Below are 21,535 nucleotides of genomic sequence, written 5' to 3' on the forward strand. Positions count from 1 at the left end.
AATATTAAGAGAAAATATTACCATAAATTCGCCATGTCACGTTTTTTCTTTTCCAAGTTTCAAATGTTAAGTTAATTAAAAAAAATAATTATTCGATATCCGATATCTATATTAAAGCAAACTAACTTCAAATTCGCAAAAAGAAAACCTACATTAAGGTAAAGTGCTCTCCAAACAAAGACAATTCAATATCTTTAGAGAATTCGAATCTATATATATCTTCTGATTAAGGATGAGTCTGAAAAATCAACTAGACTACTTGGTTTTTCTTTCAAGTCAATTGAGAAAACGAAGATTAAAATAGTGAATATTAATAAAGAGTTTTTAGGAAATTCCTATGGCGCAAAATAATTTGGCAATTGACGAAACCTAATTAGTTGTTGATCATATGGGAAGGTCAAAGATACAAGCAAATTTTTGCTCTAGTTTAAATAAGTTTTGTATTAGGACGTAGTCTTGAAGTTTCTATTAACTTGAAATCGAAGAAAAAATATTGACATTCATGTGACAATTTTTCAACTACTTTGCCACTATTAAAACTTAATATGTCGTTGTCTATGTCAAGCCACTACTTTTTCACTTTTTCTTTTCATTTTTTTCTTCTCCTTTTTCTTCTATCAAAAGTTGTCCCTCCCCATTTGCTAAATTTTTTCATTCGCAATGACTATTTTATAGCCACCGCAATTATGCAATTTAGAACACGGAAATAATTCTCTTCTTTCTCTTACTGTTTTTTACTATTTTTCCTTCTTATCAATTTGCTAAATTAATTTATTTTATAACACGTTATCAACATAAGCCTCCATCACTTTGAGTTATTTTAAAAAGGTAACAAAAGGATAAGAATTTTATTTTCTTAAAATGTCTAATATCTCTAAACTTGAATTTGTTGCTCTTGATATATCTAGAAAAGGCTACTCAACATGGCACTAGATACCGAAATACACTTAGAATTGATGGGTCTGGCAGACACCATCAAAGATGACAATATGACATCTAGTCAAGACCGTGCCAAAGTCATGATATTTCTCCGCCACCATCTTGATGAGGGGTTAAAATTACAGTAGTTCACATTAAAAGACTTACTTAAACTGTGAAAGAATCTGAAAGAAAGATATGACCACCTGAAGTTGGTCATCCTTCCACAGACACGTCATGATTGGCTCAATCTGAAATTAATGAATTTTAAAAATATACCTAAATATAATTCTGCCTTGTTTAGAATTATAGCACAGTTAAATTTATGCGGAGAAGAAATTACTTAGCAAGACAAACTTGAAAAAACATACTTCATATTTCTACCCGCGAATATGCTCCTGCAGCAATATCGCGAAAAAGGTTTTAAGAAATATTCTGAATTACTTTCTCACCTTGTTATTGTTGAACAACATAACGAATTGTTAATGAAAAATCATGATAGTCGGCCCGTTGGTTCTTTGTCACTCCCTAAAGTGAATCAGACAAACTATAACCAACGAGAAAGAAGTAATGGCTCCAGTCGTGGTCATAATAGTGGTCGAAGAAGAAATTATAATCATGATGCTCGGCTGGCACCGAGAAATGATCAACAGTATAAAAAGAAGAGTGAAAGCAAGAACCTATACCAAAGAAAAATTCAGAAAGTATATGTTATAGATGTGGAGGTATGTGCCACTGGTCACGGACCTGCCGACCATCAAGACGTCTGGTTCAGCTATATCAGGCATCCTTAAAGAGGGTAGAAAATAATCTAGAGATAAACTTTATCTCTGAAGACAATATTGAGCTTATGCATCTAGATGAAGCTGATTTCTTTAATTTCCCAAAAAGAAAATATGAATATTGATAACCCTGATAATATTTAAATAATTTCTTTTTATTTGTTTGTACTAAATAATATGTTTGTATTTTTCTAATTTATGTAAATAAATAAAATTTATATAATGAGTCATGCTTTAATTATAATGTTTACTTTATTTCTTTTTGAAAAAAAATATGGATAAACCTCAAATTTTGTTTGGATCAATGATCAATCACGAATATATTTGTGTAATTGATAGTGGAACAACTCATGTCATTTTTAAAGACGAGAAATATTTTTCCTACTGGTAATTCAAAAATTATTGAAGGCTCCAGAATAGCTTTTATATTTCTGCCTAAAGGGACAAAAATTGTTATAGAAGATCCACTATTCTCTTCTGAATCCCTAAGAAACTCGTTAAGTTTTAAAGATATCCGTAGAAATGGATATCATGTTGAAACACTAAATGAAATGAATATTGAATACCTTGATATAACCAATAGTATCTCAGGCTAGAAATATATTTTGAAAAAATTACCAACTTTATCGTCTGGCATATATTATGCAAAAATTAGTGCAATTGAAGCACATTTGATCGTAAACCAGAAGTTTACTGATCTAAATACATTTTTCCTATGGCATGATCGAATAGGTCATCCTGGACCAATAATGATGAGACGAATTCTTCAAAATTCAACTGGACATACGTTAAAGAACCTGGAGATTTTTACGAATGATGAATTTTCATGTGTTGCTTGTTATCAAGGCATTCATTGCCACACCATCAATCTTGAAGGTTGATATCGAATCTCCTGGATTTTTAGAGCATATACATGGGGATATATGTGAATCTATTCATCCACTTAGTGGATTGTTTAGATATTTTATGGTCCTAATAGATGCATCATCAAGATGGTCTTATGTGTACCTTTTATCATCTTGCAACCTGACGTTTGTGAAGTTATTAGCACAAATAATAAAATTAGGAGCGCAATTCTAAGATTATCCAATTAAAGCTATTCGTCTAGATAATATTGAAGAATTTACATCCCAATCTTTTGATGATTATTGCTTATCAATTGGGATAAAAATTGAATATCCTGTTGCTCATGATCATACTCAAAATTGTCTTGCAGAGTCATTTATTAAGCGCCTACAATTGATAGCAAGACCTCTACTTATGAAAATAAAATTGTCAATTACTGTTTGGGGTCATGTTATCTTACATGCAGCAGCACTTGTACGTTTCAGACCGATAAATTATAATAAGTACTCTCCATCACAATTAGTATTTGGTCATGAGCCAAATATAGCCCATCTACAAATTTTTGATTGTGAGGTATATGTGTCTGTAGCATTACCACAACGTACAAAGATGGGCCCTCGACGAAGATTGGGCATATATGTTAAGTTTGACTCACCCTCCATAATTTGCTATCTTGAACCATTGACAAAAGACTTATTTACTGCTTAATTTGCAGATTGTTGGTTTGATGAAATAACTTTTCCGCAATTATGGGGGGAGAGAAAAAAAGACCCCAAAAGAGAAATTGCGTGGAAACTTTCATCACTATCTCATTTTGATCCACGTACCCGCACATGTGAGCATAAGGTCCAAAAAATCATCCACTTATAGAAAATAGCAAATCAAATGCCAGATGTATTTACTGATTTGAAATGGATAACTAAGTCACATATCCTTGTAGTAAATGTGTCTATCCGGATTGATGTCCCAAAATGACCATCTACTAGTATCATAGCTTCTGAATCCCAAAAATGCTTGAAGCGTGGTAGACCATTAGGTTCAAAGAATAAAAATCCTAGAAAGAGAAGCGTGAGAAATAATAAAGATGATACTACAAAAGAACCTCCTAAAGAAGGTCAAGATTTGAGTAATCCTGATATTCCTGAAGAAATCAGTGAACCCGAGACTCAAGTGAATAAAGAACTTTCAATAAGTTTTACAGATGATAAGATAAATTTAGATCAATTGAAAGTTACGATTGATAATGATTTTACATATAATGTTGCACTTAACCTCATGCAAGATAATGAAAGTCTAGAGCCTAAATCCGTCGAAGAATGCCGACGTAGATGTGATTGATTGGAATGACAAAAGGCAATTCAATCAGAATTAGAATCACTTGCTAAACGTGAGATTTTTGGACCTGTAATCTAAATCCCTGAAGGTGAAAAATCAGTTGTCTATAAATGAGTTTTTGTGTGAAAATGGAATGAGAGAAATAAAATTGTAAGATACAAGACACGCCTTGTTGCACAAGGATTCTCTCAAAGCCCCCGGGTCAATTATGAAGAAACATATTCACCTGTTATGGATGAAATCACTTTTTGATATCTCATCAATTTAGCTGTACATAAACATCTTGAAATACATCTAATGAATGTAGTTACAACTTACCTTTATTATTCACTTGATAATGAAATTTACATGAAAATTCTAGAAGGATTAAAATTGCTTGAAGCAAGTGTTAAGTCTCGGGAGATGTACCCAATCAAATTGCAAAGATCATTATATGGTCTGAAACAATCAGAGCGTATGTGGTATAATCGCCTTAGTAAGTACTTGATAAATGAAGGTTGTATAAATGATGTCATTTGTCCATGTGTTTTTATTAAGAAAACGAAATCAGAGTTTGTTATACTCATTGTTTATGTTGATGACATAAATCTCATTGGAACCTCTGAAGAAGTTCAAAAGGCGATTGAATATCTAAAGAAAGAATTTGAGATAAAAGACCTTAGAAAGACAAAACTTTATCTGGGTCTGCAAATTGAACATTTAGCAGATGGGGTCTTTGTCCACTAATCTGTCTACACTGAGAAAATCTCAAAACTATTTTACATGGACAAAGCAAATCCATTAAGTACTCCAATGATTGTTCAATCATTTGAAGTGGAAAAGATCCATTTTGACCTCCAAAAATGAATGAAGAACTTTTTGATCCTGAAGTACCATATCTCAGTGCTATTAGTGCACTTATGTATCTTGCTAACGCAACCAGGCCTGATATAACATTTTTTTGTTAATTTGCTGGCAAGGTGTAGTTCATCTCCAACGCGAAGACATTGGAACGACATCAAACATATTTTGCAATACCTGGGTACCATTGATATGAGTTTGTTTTATACTAACAAAGGTTGTGCAGACCTTATTGGTTATGCAGATGCAGGTTATTTATTAGACTCATATAAAGCTCGATCTCAAACAAACTATCTATTTACACACGGAGGAACTGCTATATCATGGAGATCTACAAAGCAGTTTATTGTTGCTACTTCTTCAAATCATGCTGAAATAATAGTAATTCATGAAGCAAGTAGAGAACGAAAGAACGAAACATATTTCACCAAAGACAAATGATAGCAAAGTACCTACAGTTATATTCAAAGACAATGTCGCGTGCATAGCTCAATTGAAATGTGATTTCATAAAAGGAGACAGAACGAAACATATTTCACCAAAATTATTTTTCACACATGATCTCTAGAAGAATGTTGATATTGATGTACAACAAGTTCGTTCGAGTGATAATCTTTCAGATTTATTCATAAAGGCATTACCAACATCAACTTTTGAGAAGCTAAGGTATAAGATTGTAATGCGTCGTCTCCAAAATATCAAATGAAGTTTTCACCAGGCAGAGTAAAATACACGCTGCACTCTTTTTTCCTTAACCAAGGTTTTGTCCCACTGAGCTTTCCTGGTAAGGTTTTTAATGAGGCGACGCTCAAGGTGTATTACCAGATGTGTGTACTCTTTTTCCTTCATTAGACTTTTTTTCACTGGGTTTTCCCTAGTAAGGTTTTACGAGACAATATCTATGGGTGTTCAGGATAACTATTTATATTATTCATTGTAAAACTTTTAATGAAACACATTATACATGGACATCCAAGAAGGAGTGTTATAACGTAATATATGGTTGTCCATGTCAAGCCACTACTTTTCCACTTTTTCTTCCCATTGTTTCCTTCTCCTTTTTCCTCTACCAAAAGTTGCCCCCTCCACTTGCTAAATTTCTTCATTCGCGGTGACTATAAATAGCTACCGCAGTTATGCAATTTAGAACACGAAAATAATTCTCTTCTTTCTCTCTTTCTCTTATTGTTTCTTACTATTTTTCCTTCTTATCAATTTGCTAAATTAGTTTATTTTATAACAACCACATATTTAAAATGTGACCATCTTTTAACTATTTTGTTGGCTATATTCTAATTAGCGATTATAGAAGTTCTTATTTTATCTCGATTCAAAGTCAATTAGTTTGGCTAATTCATGACTTACTTGTCGAATTACTTAGGGGCTACATCACGCGCTAAGTCTTTACAATTAATAGTTTGTTTGATTAAATTTTTAGGAGGTAAAAAATATTATTTTTTTTATAAAAAAGTGCTTCTATGAAGTAGCAAAAATAGTTTTTCTTCTACCAAAAAAAATGTTTTTCAAAAGCTAAAAAGGTAGTTTTTTCCTAAAGCATTGAGCACTATATTGAAAAGCACTTTTGAGAAAAATACATTTAGAAGTACTTTGAAAAAGTTTGGCGAATACTAATTGTTGTTCAAAAATATTTTTAAAATGTATTGATCACACAAATTCCTTATTGCAAAGAAATAAGTCGGTTTTAGAAGGTTAATCAAACAAGCTATAAGTAGGAGTGGGCATAATTTGAACAAAAAATAGTTGAATTTTATAGGAAAAATTACGTGAATTGGCAAATATTACATGTGTATTATTTAATATAACAATAGTTTCACATAATTATGGATGAAACTTGATATTATACAAATCTGGGGCTGATATACAAATTTGAAAGCGAGTTTAGGGATCATATACAAATCTTTAAAGCAAATTTATATTTTTTTTGTATTTGTATATTCGGGGCTCATATACAAATCTTTAAAGCAAATTTGTATTTTCTTTTTGTATTTATATATTTCAAGGCTCATATACAAATCTCTAAGGTTTGCATTTGTATACAAAGCGAATTTAAGGGCTTATATACGAATCTCTAAAGAAATTTGTATTTGTATGTACAATCTCTTCGAAAGCCCAATTTGTATAATACAGTGAGGTATTTAAACGGAAAAGCCCTATTTATATCATGCAGTCAGATATACAAACGAAAATAGGCATAACAACTAAAACTATAGCTATTGAATGTAATTAGAAAGACTATAACTAAAGAGCCTAATTATATTTCAAGTCTTTGCTATTTTTAAAGGAAAATTTTCGCATATAGCCAATCAAAAATACCTTAATTATGCTCCATAGCTATAGTTTGTTAATTACAATTCGTAGCTATAGCTATAGAAGCGTTTGTATAATTCACGAAACATTTGTATACGCTTGTATAATTCGCTATACAATTTGCAGTTTTTGTATATAATATTTGTATATTTCACTATACAATTCATGCACAACGTTTGTATAATTCGCTATACAATTTATAGTATTTGTATATTTCGTTATACAATTCGATTCACGCACATCATTTGTATAAATCGCGCAAACTATACAAAATTCAATTGTATAATTGCGCGAATTATGCAAAACTCAAACTGTAATTACAGCTAAATATTTACCGCGATCCAATCTAAGAATTTATAACTATTAGATGTTATTTTGTTAGGTTCCAATATATATGCATTTCTATTATATTAGAAAAGACTGAGGTTCAACATGGCATAATGATAATAAATTGCAAGTTGAGAGTATACTTGACTTTTCGAGCATTAACATTGCATTTCCAAATTTTACAAAAAGTAGTGTGAATAGTACTTTTAACTTGGTGTCTATTGTTTACACATGTATTACACTACCTCTTATCAAAATTTTTACTCTTTTCCACAAGCTTTATCCCCATTTCATTCTTCAGAAACGTCATCATAGAACAGTTGAGAGGAAAACATACCTCAAAATAGCAAAAAATTCTTCTGTTCTTTTCGAAAACAAATCAAGTCTAACTTAGTTGTGTAATTCAACAATGTCCGTCTAATCTGATAAACATCTATAAAAAATAAAGAGACCTGCAAAAATAGCTTACCAAAGCCACAATGAGTAAGAGGAAGATAATCAATATTTATCCAAGGTAATATTGCATCCGCTTTACTTCTATTTTTAGTTGTCCTTTGCTTTGTTCATCACTTTGGATTTTCATTTTATATCTCACTTTTGTTTTTGATTTTTTTTCAAAAATTTGTAATTGCAGTTCGGCCATTACTCTAGCAATACTATATTTATCACTAACAGGTAAGATTTTTTCTTTTATATTTTTCGTCGTCCTATTTCGATATCTTAGATCATATTTTTCAAGCATGAAATCTAAGAGGACTATAATAGAAGTATTGTTCTAGATATATTTTTTTCTGCCGGACCCAACAGAAAAAATTAAATTTAATGAAGGTTATTGCAAAATTTCGCCTTTATCTCTTTTGATCAAGCTTTCTGGAAGTTTTTTTAAAAGCCTGTTTGGCCTGACTTTTAAAATTATCTTATTTTGGAAAATATTTTCGATAAAAATATGTTTGATAAAAACTGTTTGTATTTGATCGATCAATTTCAAATATATTTTTGAGAAATTATTAATGTTTGGATAACTTTTAAAAAGTGTCCCCAAATATATTTTTCAAAAAAGTGAATTTTAGGAGAATTAATTTTTTTAGCTTCTGAAAACTGCTACTTTCTAGATGTATTTATTTTTTGACAAAAATTTAGTCAAATACTTTATTTTAAAAAAATAAATACTTTACATATCTCAAAAAGTTTGGCCAAATACGCTATGCACTATTTGAGATGCTAGCGCTAACTTCCAGAAAAAAAAATTTAAAATGGCCAATTTAATTTTTATTTAATTTATTAGAAGTCGGCTAGATTTTAATTTGTTAGCTTAATAATTAAGTGATGAGAATAATTGTACTCCAAACAAATGAAAAATATTTCATCTTTTAATCGTAACATTAGTAGACTTAGATAAGTCTATGATTTAGATTGAAATATTAGACAATTTTGCCTAAGCCAACTCTATCAATAAGCTACTACTTCATTTCTGACTAAAGAAACACATAATAAAAGTTTAAATCTATTTGTCCTTGTTTTGGAGTTTTAATTAAAGAATTAATTTAAACAATCATCCACTAAATTACTTAAGTAAAAGGAAATTTGATTGTTGAGTATTTAGGTAAAGACTCATTTTAATTATGTGTAATTTCTATAAATATCATAGTGTTAAAAGCTAATTACATTATTTTTTTTCAAATTACAAAAATTTCTTAAAATTTATGAATTTCGAATATATCACTGTACTTTTGGATACATCAGCAGACATTCGAATATATATGAGAGGGATGTATCCAAGAGGGGATAGAAATGTGTCATAGAGGGGATAAGACATCCGGAAACATAGGGGAGGGAGGTATTTGAGATGGGAGAGATGTATCAGAGAAGAGAAGGATGTATCCAAGAGGGGGGATAAGGATGTATAAGCGAGAGTAGAGTGATCTATTCAAGAGGGAATTTTTGAATTTTTTTTAAATGATAGAGAATTTTTGAAATTATGGTAAAATAAGATATATATTTAGATAATTTTTTCTGTAATTGTACAAATAAAAAGATCTTTGAGTATAAATAAAGAAACTAATTCATTTCATTGCAATTTTGAGGGTAACGAAAAATTATACTCCCTCAGTCTAATTTTTTATGTTTTACTTGGCACACTTCTTAACAAATAACTAAAATGATAATTTTATCATGTCACTCTATTAATTATAAGTGAAATGAATAGTATTTAATAAGTAAGATAAAACAGATATGAAGTGATAAATTGTCATTTGACACATAAGTGCAAGTGCAGACCATAAATCATTAGCTTTTTTGAAGATGTATCAATTCACTCATCTAAAATAGTGCAAACTCCATAATTATATATGTAGACATGATTCTTCACATGTATTATAATCAACCACAAAATATTATATCTATAATTATGAAGCTTCCTGTCATGATCCAAACTGGGCCGTGAGTGGCACCCACACTTAACCTCCTAGGTGGGAGAACCAACGATACAAACCCCAACTTACATTAACGATTCAACTTATAAATTACGATAACACTGCGGAAGCTCAATCCTATTAAAGTCAAAAATAACAAAATCCACTAAAATCTATTACTTGACGTTCCCCAAAATTTGAAAGTCATCACATGAAGGACATCTAAATTCTAAAACTAAGTCTGGAACATTAAGCACCAAAATGAACAGTTAATAAGATGTGTCTGAAAACTAAAGACACTATGCCATAACCGAGAAAATCCATCACGCAGCTAGAAGGATAGCTCACCCTGAAATCCGATGATCTTGAGACTGACTAGAGCTGAGGTCGAGTCGAAGTCTGTGGAACACTCGCTGCACTCCACATAATAAAACAAGAAAGATACAAGTAGGGGTCAGTACAGGACAACACGTACTGAGTAGGTATCATCGGTCGACTCAAAATAGAAATTAATATACATAAAATAATAGTGGAAAATAAACAACAACACTTAGCAGGTGGCAACCAACGAACAATTACATAACCGGTCAACAATATCAAGATCACACATGAGGACTCAAGCCTCCACACCACACTCTTTGAAATATGAGTTTTTTTGGAGATTGGGTAGCATTAAGTAATTTTAATTTATTTTTCTTTAATATTACCGTGCCGGAACGTGACACCCGATCCAAATATACTGTGTCGAAACGTGACACCCGATCCAAATATACCGTGTCGGAACGTGACACCCGATCCAAATGTAATTAATTTATCATTCCTTATGATTATATTCCCCTTCATTAACAATCTTTCATCACGCCTTCTTTATTCAAGGCACCATTTTTGATAAGGCAAGTTCAAGATTATGGATTTCATGGCCTCGGAATTTTAGACCAATCACAATAACATATCAACCATCCAAACCACAACAATTAAATGCGTAGTAAACTTTACACATATTACTCCATGAATATCAATCACTATTAAGAGTCTATCTCTGATGTAGAATAAAAACCATAACCTACCTCAATCGAAGATCCGAAGTAAAGCAAGCTAATCCACCAATGTCTTTCCTTTCTTCAATGCCTCAGACCGTTTCCAATCTATCAAATATATATATTATTTATAAGTAAACTAGTCCGTAGACACCAATATTATTTATATGTTTAACCTAGACCCAACAACTCATCCAAATTTATAATCAAATTCCTAAGTTTTGATACCAACTAATATCTCAAGTCTCATATTCCTAAATTCAAGTCTAGGGTTAAGTTTCAATTCCTCCAAATAACATAACTCTAATAACATTTTTTATAATATCATACCTTATTATTTATTTACTTATCTCAATATATCAAAACTTGAATCATAGTATGATAATTAAAGAAATAAAATATATCAAAAGTAAAGTAAATTAAAGTCCAAAAGTTTGAAATAGAGCAACTCATCTGTAGGAGTAGTTTTAGCTTTAATATTTGCAATTCAAAAGTTTTCGAAAATATTACCTACAGTTAATTATGTTAATAATAAATTTTTCTAATAGATAATTATTTCAACCATTAAATTCATGAAATAGACAATAACTAACACCGAATGTATTAAACCTTTGTTATTATATTCTAACAATTTCATCATATGTAACCCTCTCAATTCTTTTCTCAACATTATATAATTATTGACTAATCATTAGCCCTCAATCATGAGCTTTAATCTGCCACCCAACAATATAATATACAAATTATGTACTCTAGCATCAATTTACACATACTAAGACAATTCTGCCGTCGTCGTTGATCCTTCCGTCTTAGGGCACCAGTAATTTATGGTATGAAAAAAAAAGAAATACTAATCCCTATTAACTTATTTTAATAAATAAAGTGATATAGGGTATTTACTAAATTATCATTTTAGCCAACCAATTAAATCAATTATCTAAAGTTACCCCTCAACTAAATAATCATACTTATGAAAAAGTCCAAAATACCCAATTAAAAATTTATGGGATAAGTCTTTTATGAACTACAAATTTCTAATACTCAAAACGACCTAATGGGTCGTTGCAACAGATACCAATTTACCCACCGTTCGTCCCCGAACGGTCAAAAGAAGAGTGAGGATAAAAAATGGTACCTGACTCGATGAACAAATGTGGATATTTCCCACGCATATCAGCCTCAATCTCCCAGGTGGACTCCTCAACCGGACGATTCTTCCATTGAATCTTCACAGACGCAATCTCCCTGGACCTCAACTTACGGACCTCCCTATCAAGAATTGCTATAGGCTCCTCCTCATAAGACAAATTCTCATCAAGCAAGATCGAATCCCAGCGAATAATATAGATTCCATCACCATGATATTTCTTCAGCATAGACACATGAAACACTGGGTGCACTCCAGACAAACCTGGAGGTAAAGCCAATTCATAGGCCACCTCTCCAACACGCTTAAGAACTTCAAACGGCCCAATATACCTCGAACTGAGCTTACCTCGCTTACCGAAACTCACCACACCCTTCATGGGTGAAACCTTCAACAACACTTGCTCTCCCTCCATAAACTCCATGTCCCTGACTTTTCGGTCTGCATACTCCTTCTGCCTGCTCTGAGCTGCTAGAAGCTTCTCCTGAATGATTTTCACCTTCTCTAACGATTCCCTCAAAAGATCAGTTCCCCAAGGTCTCACCTCAAATGCATCAAACCAACCAATAGGAGACCTACATCTCCTTTCATACAACGCCTCAAACGGAGCCATATCAATACTCGAGTGATAGCTATTATTATACGAGAACTCTGCCAGGGGTAGGAGCTGATCCCAATGACCACCAAAATCTATCACGCACGCACGAAGCATATCCTCCAGCACTTGAATTGTCCTCTCAGACTGCCCATCAGTCTGAGGGTGAAATGCAGTACTAAGATCTAATCTAGTACCTAACTCAGCATGCAAGGTCCTCCAAAAGTTAGAAGTAAATTGTGTACCTCTATCTGATATGATAGAAACCGGAACTCCATGTAATCGAACAACCTCGCGGATATAGAGTTTGGCTAACTTCTCTGCATCATAAGTCACCTTGACTGGAATGAAGTGAGCAGACTTAGTTAACCTGTCAACAATCACCCATATAGAATCAAACTTACCCAATGTATTTGGAAGTCCAACCACAAAATCCATTGCAATCCTTTCCCACTTCCATTCAGGAATGGGCATTCTTTGAAGTGTCCCTCCAGGCCTTTGGTGTTCATATTTTACCTGCTGACAATTTGGACAATGGGCAACAAAATCAGCAATGTCACGCTTCATTCTGCTCCACCAATAATGTTGTCTCAGATCTCGATACATCTTGGTTGCACCAGGATGTATAGAGTACCTCGAACTATGAGCCTCTGCAAGAATAGTCTGAATTAAATTATCAATACGGGGCACATATACCCGCCCCTTAATCCTCAAGATGCCTTCCTCATCGATCACGGCTTCCTTGGCCTCTCCCTGCAAGACCATATCACGAATTCGACTCAGCTTCTCATCCTCAAATTGCTTTTCTTTAATCTTGTCAAGGAAAAAAGATCTTGCCTCCACACAGGCCAAAAATCCTCCCTTCTCAGTTACTTCCAGCCTCATAAAGTCATTAGCCAGAGTTTGAATCTCTCTAGCCAATGGGCGTTGGGAAACCTGCAAATGAGCTAAACTCCCCATGCTCCCTGCTTTTCTGCTCAAGGCATCAGCCACTACATTAGCTTTTCCTGGATGATAAAGAATAGTGATATCATAGTCCTTTAGCAATTCCATCCACCTCCTCTGCCTCAAGTTCAAGTTTTTCTGAGTGAATACATGTTGTAAACTGCGATGATCTGTATACACTTCACATTTTACCCCATATAGATAATGTCTCCACTGCTTCAATGCAAATACAACCGCAGCCAACTTTAAATCATGAGTGGGGTAATTACGCTCATGCACCTTCAATTGCCTTGAAGCATAGGCAATTACCTTCTTCTCCTGCATTAGCACTGCACCTAAACCAGAATATGATGCATCACAATAAATAATGAAATTCTTACCTTCTACTGGCAGGGAAAGAATCGGTGCAGTAGTCAATAAGGTTTTGAGTTTCAGAAAGCTCTTTTCACACTCATCCGACCATACAAATGGAACTTTCTGATTGGTCAGATTAGTCAGCTGGGAAGCAATAGAAGCAAATCCCTTGACGAACCGGCGGTAGTAGCTAGCCAAACCAATAAAACTCCTCACCTCTGAGACATTAGTGGGCCTTGCCCAACTTTTTACTACTTCAATCTTCTGGGGATCCACCATCACTCCATCTTTAGAAACCACGTGCCCTAAGAAAGACACTGAATCAAGCCAGAACTCACACTTGGAGAATTTGGCATATAACTTCTTCTCCCTTAACAATCCCAGAACGGTTCTCAGATGCTCTTCATGTTCTTTTTGGCTCTTTGAGTAGATCAATATATCATCAATAAAAACAATAACAAATAGATCCAAATATGGCTTAAAGATTCCATTCACCAGACTCATGAAAGCAGCAGGCGCATTTGTAAGCCCAAAAGACATTACTAAGAATTCATAGTGACCATATCTGGTTCGGAAAGCCGTCTTCGGTACATCTGTCGCCCGTATTTTCAGCTGATGGTAACCAGACCTCAAATCAATTTTTGAGAAAACACAAGCACCCTCCAACTGATCGAATAAGTCATCAATGCGAGGAAGGGGATACCTATTTTTAATAGTTACCTTGTTCAGCTGCTGTAGTCTATACACATACGAAGGCTACCATCCTTCTTCTTTACAAATAAGACTGGAGCACCCCAAGGAGAGGCACTCGGTCTAATAAAACCTTTACCCAACAACTCCTGAAGTTGGGCCTTCAACTCCCTCAACTCAGCTGGGGCCATTCTATAAGGTGGAATAGAAATAGGGCGAGTGTCGGGCTCTAAGTCGATACAAAAATCTATATCTCTATCAGGTGGCATACCAGGTAAGTCTGCGGGGAAAACATCCATAAACTCACGAACTATAGAGATAGATTCAATCGTCGGCACTTCAGAATTATCGTCCCTAAGATGTGCTAGGAAGGCTAAACAACCCTTACTCACCAACCTCTTAGCACGAAGAAAAGAGATAATCTGAACTGGGGTGGAAATATAGTCACCCTCCCACACCAACTGATCCATCCCAGGCTTGGCTAATGTCACAGTCTTAGCATTGCAGTCTAAGATAGCAAAATTTGGAGAGAGCCAAGTCATACCCAAGATTACATCAAAGTCAACCATTTCCAGAATAATTAAATCTACATAAGTTCTGCTCCCCACAAAAGTCACAAGACAAGACCTATACACTTTCTCAACTAGCACAGACTCACCAACAGGTGTAGAAACATGAATAGGCGTGTCAAGTAAGTCATAATGTAAATCAAGTCCATCAGCAAATGCGGAAGATACATAAGAAAATATGGATCCAGGATCAAACAATACGAAAGCCAAGCTATCGCAGACCAGAAGAGTACCTGTGATAACAGCATCGGATGCCTCTGCCTCTGATCTCCCAAGGAAGGCATAACAATGGGCTCTGTCACCTGTCTGACTATGTCCCTTACCGAGCTGTACTCCAGTAGTTCCAACCTGCCCGCCACCCCGGCCGGACTGGCGACCACCACGACCTTGGCCACCACGTCCTCTAGAATGACGGCCCCTACCATAGCCGTCGCCTCCACCTCTAACTGCTGGGACTCTATAACCCTGATCATGCCAAGCCTGACTCTGCCTTAGACAATATTTTCTGATATGTCCAGGCTCACCACATCCGTAACAAGTCTTAGGGTCACGAGTGGGTCTTTGTGAAGACGAAGAAGACTGAAGATAACCCCCAAAGTTAGAAAAAGGCTGACTAGTCTTTAACGGACCTCCATCTGAAACCTGCAATGAAGACTGAATAGGACGGATTGAATAATCTCCAGAACTTTGCCCTCTGGAGTAAGAACCACTAAACTCACCTCCTTTACGAAACTTCTTGAATGTTGTCTCTTTAGTGAAGTTATCTGGCTTCACCCCCTCTACCTCTATCACAAAATCAACCACTTCCTGAAAGGATTTTGCTGAAGCAGCAACCTGTAAAGCTGGAATTCGCAAATCTGACCTCAATCCCTTCACAAAGCGGCGAATTCGCTCCTCTGGACTGAAGCAAAGCTGAGTAGCATATTTGGCTAAGGCACGAAACTTGGCCTCATAAGCGGCAACAGACATCCTGCTCTATATTCAGGAACTCGTCTCTCCTCTTGTCCCTTAAGGTTTGGGGAATATACTTCTCCATAAAACAATCAGAAAAGGTTGCCCAGGTCATAGGTGGTGCCTCTGCTGGTCGGCACTCCATGTGAGACCGCCACCACATTTTGGCGTCTCCTTGAAATTGGTATGTCACAAACTCAACACCAAATCGCTCTACTATATCCATTTTATGAAGCAGCTCATGACAATCAACAAGGAAATCATAGGCATCCTCAGATTCAGTACCCCTGAAGACTGGGGGTTTCAACTTCAAGAACTTAACAAAGAGATCATGCTGGTCACTTGTCATTACCGGCCCTGTAGTCAATTGAGGAAACATGCTTGCCCCCAAAGACGCAGTTATGCGGGGAGCCATAACAGCTGCATGTTGAACTCCTGGAATATGAGGTGCTAGGGGAGCTTGTCCCTGATCGGATAACCCACTAAGATAGGTGAGAACCTGGTGGATCATCTCAGGAGTAGGCTGGGGTGGTGCTTCTCTCTCATGAACTTGCTCCTCCTACACCTCAACATCATCTCTAACTACCTCATCAGCCAATGGAGGGGTGGCTGCTCTTTCCCTGGCTGGCCCAGTTGTTTGGACCCTGCCCCTGGTGGGCTTTCTTCCGCGACCTCTACCACGGCCTCTCGTTGCTCTAGTTCTAACCATCTGTGAAAGTAAAGTGAAGAAGGTCAGATACCAATTTGTATCACCTAGATACCAATTGGATTCAAGTAATAGCACGAAAGAAAGAAGGAATGGAATTTTCCTAAAGTCCTGTAGCCTTTCGAAGAAAAGTAAAGGCGTCCTCGTATCGTTCCGCAAGACTCTACTAGACCTGTCCTTGTGTGATGAGATCACCGAACCTAAAGCTCTGATACCAAGTTTGTCACGACCCAAACTGGGCCGTGAGTGGCACCCACACTTAACCTCCTAGGTGGGAGAACCAACGATACAAACCCCAACTTACATTAACGATTCAACTTATAAATCACGATAACACTGCGGAAGCTCAATCCTATTAAAGTCAAAAATAACAAAATCCACTAAAATCTATTACTTGACGTTCCCCAAAATTTGAAAGTCATCACATGAAGGACATCTAAATTCTAAAACTAAGTCTGGAACATTAAGCACCAAAATGAACAGTTAATAAGATGTGTCTGAAAACTAAAGACACTATGCCATAACCGAGAAAATCCATCACGCAGCTAGAAGGATAGCTCACCCTGAAATCCGATGATCTTGAGACTGACTAGAGCTGAGGTCGAGTCGAAGTCTGTGGAACACTCGCTGCACTCCACATAATAAAACAAGAAAGATACAAGTAGGGGTCAGTACAGGACAACACGTACTGAGTAGGTATCATCGGTCGACTCAAAATAGAAATCAATATACATAAAATAATAGTGGAAAATAAACAACAACACTTAGCAGGTGGCAACCAACGAACAATTACATAACCGGTCAACAATATCAAGATCACACATGAGGACTCAAGCCTCCACACCACACTCTTTGAAATATGAGTTTTTTTGGAGATTGGGTAGCATTAAGTAATTTTAATTTATTTTTCTTTAATATTACCGTGCCGGAACGTGACACCCGATCCAAATATACTGTGTCGAAACGTGACACCCGATCCAAATATACCGTGTCGGAACGTGACACCCGATCCAAATGTAATTAATTTATCATTCCTTATGATTATATTCCCCTTCATTAACAATCTTTCATCACGCCTTCTTTATTCAAGGCACCATTTTTGATAAGGCAAGTTCAAGATTATGGATTTCATGGCCTCGGAATTTTAGACCAATCACAATAACATATCAACCATCCAAACCACAACAATTAAATGCGTAGTAAACTTTACACATATTACTCCATGAATATCAATCACTATTAAGAGTCTATCTCTGATGTAGAATAAAAACCATAACCTACCTCAATCGAAGATCCGAAGTAAAGCAAGCTAATCCACCAATGTCTTTCCTTTCTTCAATGCCTCAGACCGTTTCCAATCTATCAAATATATATATTATTTATAAGTAAACTAGTCCGTAGACACCAATATTATTTATATGTTTAACCTAGACCCAACAACTCATCCAAATTTATAATCAAATTCCTAAGTTTTGATACCAACTAATATCTCAAGTCTCATATTCCTAAATTCAAGTCTAGGGTTAAGTTTCAATTCCTCCAAATAACATAACTCTAATAACATTTTTTATAATATCATACCTTATTATTTATTTACTTATCTCAATATATCAAAACTTGAATCATAGTATGATAATTAAAGAAATAAAATATATCAAAAGTAAAGTAAATTAAAGTCCAAAAGTTTGAAATAGAGCAACTCATCTGTAGGAGTAGTTTTAGCTTTAATATTTGCAATTCAAAAGTTTTCGAAAATATTACCTACAGTTAATTATGTTAATAATAAATTTTTCTAATAGATAATTATTTCAACCATTAAATTCATGAAATAGACAATAACTAACACCGAATGTATTAAACCTTTGTTATTATATTCTAACAATTTCATCATATGTAACCCTCTCAATTCTTTTCTCAACATTATATAATTATTGACTAATCATTAGCCCTCAATCATGAGCTTTAATCTGCCACCCAACAATATAATATACAAATTATGTACTCTAGCATCAATTTACACATACTAAGACAATTCTGCCGTCGTCGTTGATCCTTCCGTCTTAGGGCACCAGTAATTTATGGTATGAAAAAAAAAGAAATACTAATCCCTATTAACTTATTTTAATAAATAAAGTGATATAGGGTATTTACTAAATTATCATTTTAGCCCACCAATTAAATCAATTATCTAAAGTTACCCCTCAACTAAATAATCATACTTATGAAAAAGTCCAAAATACCCAATTAAAAATTTATGGGATAAGTCTTTTATGAACTACAAATTTCTAATACTCAAAACGACCTAATGGGTCGTTGCACTTCCTTCCCCAATTCTACACGTTATGGTATTAAATTATTTGTCATATCATTTCTTTTTTATAGCTCTATGTTATCGTCAATAACAACATTAGACTTGCAATACAATTATTTTCTTTATATTAAATAGGGAGATAATGATCAAAATCACATTTGTATTATTATTTTTTCTCTAGGTTTCACACTACACCTAATTTAGTAGATGGTGATAGTTCAGATTGAAAAATAGTGTTATGTCGAAAAAAGATGGTTTAAAATTAATTTCAACTTTATAGAAAAAAATCAATTTTAGTAAAAGAAGAGTCACCACTTAATTTTTTAAAGAAATTAAGAAAACTTAATTTAAAAGACCCTAACAGATTTAAGTCTTAAAAATTTAGAGAGAAAGGTACGAGGTTCATATTACTATTTTCAGAAGGTTTTAGCACTTAAAATAGCCGCTAAAATGCGGTTGTCCGATGATTTAAAAATTATTTGACTAACTTTGAGAAGAAAAATAATCTTAAGTAAGAAAAAACAATCACGAGTTTTTGACAAAGGAATTTAATTTAAAACATTTAAAGTAATTTTGAAAATGAATACAATTTTAGCCAAAATAATCTAAGTATCCTTTAATCCTTTAAAAAGAAAAATAAGGTTGATGTGGTTTAGCTAATTAAGAAAATTGATCAAATAAACAAATAAATAAAAAGTTGATAAAATCATTTAAACAAATAAACCAACATAAAAGAAATTAGTTCTTCTTTTGGAGAAATTAATTAAGTTAAAATAGAATAAAATTAGACAAGTAAATTACAATCAAAGAATATAAAAATAGAGGAAAGAATAAATTTGGGCTCCTGCCCAAGTTCAGATTATTGGGCTAATAGGCCCATTTTTATCCTGCCCAGTTTGCTGTTGTTTACACCAACTATATATCAATGTATATCGCTTGTTTTCTACATTATACTAGGTGTATACAACACTGTATACATCCCATTTTGGACTTTCGAGACCCTTTTTCAGCTTTCAAAATCTGTTCATCAGCTTTCATTGACAAGGTTGACTCGATATTTGGGTTTTTAAATAACCCGAGATGCGCAGGGGAAAAAGAGAGTCCAATGGACTCAAACCGAGGGAGTCCGTGCAAGAAAAATAATAATAAGGATTAATACTCAATTCATATCATAGGTAAAGGGATCAAGCAAAATATTACAATGAATTAAAGGAAACTTAATGCTCCGGATCATTAACAAACACGCATTAACACTAAAATGGTGACTTTCAACTAGCACACATCATAACTGATATTTTTCTATATATATGTATATTAAAAAAATGAGTTTAGACTTATCAAATTTTTGTTTAAACACACACTATAAGCTAAGAGAGACACTACAGCTACAGTATGTTGTAATAAATCACAAAGTATGAATGAGAAAACTATAGCTTGGCAGCAACTTTAAACATGAAGACTCCAATTATTGGAATCAAATAGTGGTAGAACTTGTACATTCTCTATAGTGAAAATGAAGGTAGTGATAAAAGAACAATACTAAAGTAGTAAAAGTTCTAGCTAAAGCTACTGTAACAACCAAACTCAAACTTTTCTTCACGATGACATCAAAAGCTAACAAGGAAGCTAATTCTTCGACAATAAAATAACTAATGTATATCAATCAAGTCTTAAAATGCTATAATCTAATCATAGGAGATCTATGAAATTGAAGGGGGTCAAAATTATATCTCCAGTGAACTATTGAAGTTCAAGCCAACTTATATAACTTAACACATATTTAGAGATCTACATCAAGATTCAAGCAAATCCTAAGTTATTAACATACACTTTCTAGCAAATAAATGCAGAATCTAAAATTAAATTAAAAAAAGTAGATTAAGCACATAGAAGACAAAACTTAAATGGAATTGGAAAATAAGTAAATAAATAAACAAGCAATTCATGAATCTAACATATTTACAACACCAAAACAAATGAAAATTAGTAGGACAAAAAATTGTTACCTTTTTCCGGGCAGCGTTTGGGACAACGAGCTTGACCATGAAGAAACTTTCACTTCCGAAATGAAACTTGCTCTAAGAGCTGGGTTAATTTTCAATGGAAAAAAAATTCCTCTTTTTTCCTCCTCTTATGACTACTGAATACTCTATATTTTCAATGGTTCTTCCCCCTTTCAATGAAAACAAACGTCGTATTTATAGCCAAAAATAATTGATTTAATACAAATGTAGATTTATCATAATATTGCTATGTATTGCTATAAATTATAATAAATAAAAAATATCGCTAAAATCAGTAATTAATTTTTAAAAAGCACTCAATTAAGTAATTTTTCCTTTCATGAATCCAACATTTCTTGGCCCAAACTGAGGCCTCTCACAGCCCATTTAACTTTAAAAACTTGCAAAGAAAATTGGATAACATTCACAAATAACCACAT

General features: G+C 34.0%; 1 long non-coding RNA gene across 1 annotated transcript; it reads right to left on the reverse strand.

Annotated features, from left to right (window-relative positions):
• Window positions 1-17,011: 17,011 nt before the first annotated feature.
• On the reverse strand, window positions 17,012-21,307 carry LOC129903234 (uncharacterized). The gene is made up of 3 exons (XR_008770224.1): window positions 21,099-21,307; window positions 18,063-18,140; window positions 17,012-17,408 (listed from the first exon to the last, which is right to left on the reverse strand). It is a non-coding gene; the product is annotated as an uncharacterized LOC129903234 (long non-coding RNA).
• Between the last annotated feature and the right edge of the window lie 228 nt (window positions 21,308-21,535).

This window comes from Solanum dulcamara, chromosome 9, assembly GCF_947179165.1.
Source record: "Solanum dulcamara chromosome 9, daSolDulc1.2, whole genome shotgun sequence".
NCBI lineage: Eukaryota > Viridiplantae > Streptophyta > Magnoliopsida > Solanales > Solanaceae > Solanum > Solanum dulcamara.